This window comes from Corvus brachyrhynchos, unplaced genomic scaffold (genome assembly GCF_000691975.1).
Source record: "Corvus brachyrhynchos isolate BGI_N302 unplaced genomic scaffold, ASM69197v1 scaffold17, whole genome shotgun sequence".
NCBI classification, from domain to species: domain Eukaryota; kingdom Metazoa; phylum Chordata; class Aves; order Passeriformes; family Corvidae; genus Corvus; species Corvus brachyrhynchos.
Window position 1 is genome coordinate 7,708,099 of NW_008240046.1, and position 4,559 is coordinate 7,712,657.

The window sequence follows — 4,559 nt, forward strand, 5'->3', positions numbered from 1 at the left end:
AAATTACACCCATGTTGCTCACAGAAAGATACAGGGAATGGGAGAAGCCAAAGTTTTCCTAGAGATCAAATAAAATCCATGAAAAGTCAAATAAGACTCATGTGATTCAAGTGGCAGCAAGTCAGCACCATGCAAATAAAAACTGCGCTTGCTATTCGTATGAGCTCTTAAACCAGAATATTGGCAGCCCTCCTTAATATCCCCCCCTCCTCCATCGTACTGCGTGTCAGGTCATTGGTATTGCTGAGTGATTTGGGGAACTCAGGCAGTGAGTTCAACTACTGACCTTGCTGATACTAGGCTGCATTTAAGGTTTCTATGCTAGTGACTGATACTTAGAGAAAACCAAACATACCTACTGCTAAAAAAGCCAGTTTGGTAACTTGGTTTGTGGTGATGCTGGTTTTGTTGGGTTTGACTATAAAGAGAAAAAAAATTGGTAAGGGTTGGATGACCTGCAAGAAGTGTTTGCCTCAAAAGCAGTTTAAGTAGTCAACAAAGAAAATGAAATTGTCAGAGTAAGTTAAAAACTATTTACGTGAAATTGTTACACAGTAAACAATTCAGAACACAGTAAAATCGCAGGTAGCTCACTTTAATGGTTTCTGTGTTCCTATATGAGCTTCCAAAATGCAGCTGCAGAGAATATGCCCCTATTTTGATTTTAACAAGTAACTTTTCTAGAATTCAGTCAGATGATGTGCAGCTACAGCTTACTGCAATACCACTTGGGCTCTGTTTTCATGCAGAGTCATTGCTATTAAATGAGAGATTTGGAGGGGGGTGGCTGCTTTCTTTGTTGAAAATTATTGTGGTGCCTGAGCTTTATGGAAACAAATAACCACTGTTTGTCCTAAGCATATCTAAGCCAAGATAGAGGAATGCTAGCCCTCTACAGGCCCTTTGGCATTTGCCATGTCCCCTGCCTCCTTCTCCCCTGCAGCATCCTGAGGAAGGAAAGAAAAGAGAGGGGCTGATCCTTCAAACACACAAACCTGGTGAGTGGACACATTGAACTGAGCAGCTGGCAGCAAGGAGCTTGCACGTTGTGACTGTAGTGCATCCACAGGGAACTGCACATTTCAAAAGCACAAAGTGTTTTTATCTCCCTGAGTGATCCCAACGAGATCTCAATTTTTACACTGTGCTTCCTAAATGGGACACAATCCTTCAGCACTTTGCCTGTCTGTCAATATAATCTTGGTAACTAGAATAATGCTGCAGGAACTGCTGCTTCACTGTATGAATTGCCATCCCTGTAGTACCAGGGACATTTGTGGTACCAATGAGAACAAGAAGGCAACTTCTTTGAATGGGGCCCTAACCCTGTAAACATTTAAGCACAAAAATAACTTTACTCTGAAGAGTCATTCAACAGATGCAGGACTTTTCATCTAATTCAAATTACTTATATGATGTTGGTGAGACTAATCCTCCAGGAAGATCAAATAAAAACTAGAGCCAAGTATCATTGAAAATGGTAGATGTTGGGGTAAAGTGAGAACTGCAAAAGGTGTGAGGTGACTTTACCAATACATGATGTATGATGTCATATGTATTTTGCGGAACTGATTTTTCTATTTTGAGCTTCAGTGGGTCTTTTGAAAGAGGATTTTCACTGGAAGATGCCATGGGGAACCTCTGAGACAAGAATCAACCAGAGCAGAGAGGAAAGACAGTCACCTAAAATCCAAGTGGAAGATTCATGTAAATATATTACTACTGTGATAGCTATGGGACACAGATGTCTGGTTAAAAAACCAAAACCCCAGTGCTTTAAGGGATGGCAGCTTTCTCATCCAGCCTTTTAGGCTGTGATCTCTGCACAGCCTTTGTGTCATCCTCCAGACTTGTAGATTATCTAGCATAGCCCAGATTGCGCCAGAGACTATCCATGCTGAACCACAGGGAGCTAGTGAGAGAAGCCAAACATATTAACGTAGTTCAGTGAGTACAGGATGGGATCTCCTCCCTATCCAGAGACAGTGTGAATCTGGAAAACTTCCTGGGATCTAAATCTAGCCTGCAATGGCTTCTAAAGATACTCTACCCTCTGTCTCAGCATTCTCACCTGCCTTGAATAACAGGAAAATCCATTGAGGCTTTTTAAATCTGTCTTACTTCAAAAAAGTGCCTCTGCCTTGGCCAGACAATAACAGCAAAGAAACGTGGGGCTAGAAGGAGCTCCATGAAACTTCAGCCATTCTGCCACACTGAGCAGATCTCAGCTCAGCATGAGACCAGACCTGGAGATCTGTGGGAGAACTGGTAGCTGACAGACAGAATGCAGTCAAACCCTGTGCATCACTCTGTGCTTCATCAGATTGACTGCCAGTTCACACAGCATCTCCCAGAGCCCCTCGGAGAGCAGCTTCCATCCTGAAATCAGCGTGTTCCCAGTCCCTGCGCTTATCTTCCTCCTTCCCTGCAGCCTCTTTCTGCTGCAGCCTGCACGCAGGGAAAGCCCCGTGTCCACGAACGGTCCCTGGGAATGATCTGTGCAGTGGGAGGGGGCACCAAGCTTTGCCTTGGCCAAACAGGGCCGGCGAGCCTTTGTGCATCTGCTCCTCTGATCGCCAAAGCTCATTTAAAACAAGACACAAAGAAGCAGCAGAGGAACCGGACAAGCCCCCTCCCCTTTCCTCCCCGACCTGTCGCACTCCCCCAGGCTCTCTGGCTCTGTCAGGGCTTCCCGGGCAGCCCTGCCCGGCTAGAGGACAGAGCAGCAGCAGCCAAGCGGCCCTTTGTTTGCTTAATTATTCAACTAACAACCTGGGGGGAGATAAGGGCTGGCCCTGGCACCACCGATTATGTTCTTTCCTGCTCCTGTAACTCAAAAAGTTTGCAAGCGGTCAGCATCCCGTGCGGAATACATCTGGAATGAGGCAGCCGGCAGCTGTACTGCCTCTCGGTCACAACCTCTGTGCCACAGCCACGGCTGCAAGCACCTCAGCATCAAGTACAGGAGTGGGTGCTCCCTTCAGCTCTGTCTACATTGCAGACTGCACCACTGCAGCAGCCTGCAGCCTTGGCCCTAGTGTGGCTTTCTTCAGGCCTGCATCCACGGCACACCGACAAACTTTGATGAGGCAGACATGGAAGTACATTTGAGATGCCACTTCAAGAAAATGAGATGGCATTCATGTAAATGACAGGCAAAATCAGAAATACATTTACTACAACATGTACTTCGTGTGTAGACCACACAAAACATGTTGGTTTGCAAGGGGCATTGCAAAGGACAAAATCTAACCTTCCAGCTAGAAATGAAATAATAACTGTCTCAGGTGAGAACAGATGTGGAAGTAGGAATGAGACAGTATAAACCCACTAATTTTCAGACAGTTGCCTAAAGGTAGAGGTTTGAATACTTCTATTTTCAGAGTATGCCAAAAATGTTGACACCTTTGCTGAAATCTAGGGATATGTGCTTTGTATTTGGCTTTGTCCATCTATAAACAGGAGGTGTGTGTTCAGTGTGCATGGACATCCCCAAAGCGGCTTTATTCTAGCTTGGCTGGGTGCTGCAGGTAACAAAACTGGAGGAGCAAGTTCATTGCTGTCAAGCCCCAGACTAGTCTAAAGTGCCTTGGATATGTCTCTCCACTCCTAGGCATGTAATTATGGTTGGAGGCATGTGGAATTTTAGGGACACACCTTTGAAAAACTGAATTTATTTCATTGTTTATTTGCTTGTCCCCATAGTGTCCTAAAACTCTGCATAACTACTCATGCCAGGATAACAGGGTCCTACACATCCCTCATTGAAGGAGTTCCTTTTTTTACCCTATCAAGTCACTTTTTGCCACCAAACTCTTTGTGGGGCAAGGGCTTTGTGGAGAAGGGACAAATGCCTTTGTTGTTTTTGTGGCTGAAGTCTATGGAAATTTCTCTGCTGCTTGCAGCAGGAAGCAGCTCTGAAGCATCACTTTCTGAGCAGGAAGCAGAGGGTGCCTGGGGCCCCTGGTCAGTTTGGCTAATGGATGGGCAACTGGTGACAGGGACAAGCTACAGATTCTTATACAGAAGTGGCACGTAATATTTTTTTTCTTGTTTCTTTTCCTTCTTTTTTTCCCCTTGACTTTTCTTTTTCCTTTTTGGGGCTCAAAGTCAAAAGTCTCTAAAAAAAGTCTCAAAGCCTAAGTTGACAAAACTGCCAGAGAAGAACAAAAACCTTTTTTCCATTAGTTGCCAGGTGCAGCATGCTTTCACTGCATCCTCTCCTGTGAAGAGATTTGCATTCACAAGAATACCCTCACCTCCATGCTGCAGGAATGGAAAACAGCATCCTTAGGCACTTTGTCCAAATGGCTGTGTTTTTACGTGAATTCCCTTAATATTCACTGAAGGAAAACAAGGGAGTAAGTATCACACTACTCACAAAGAAGAACCTAGAGCAAAGACCTGGATTCTGGACCTTGCACCTGCAAATATGGAAGGAGTTTGATATGGAACAGCACCATCAGGAAAACTGAAATGGCTACCTGTTATGGCATGGTGTCTGAGGCTTTCTAGTGACACAAAGCCAGGCCTCCCACAGCTGAATTTCCATGGCAGTG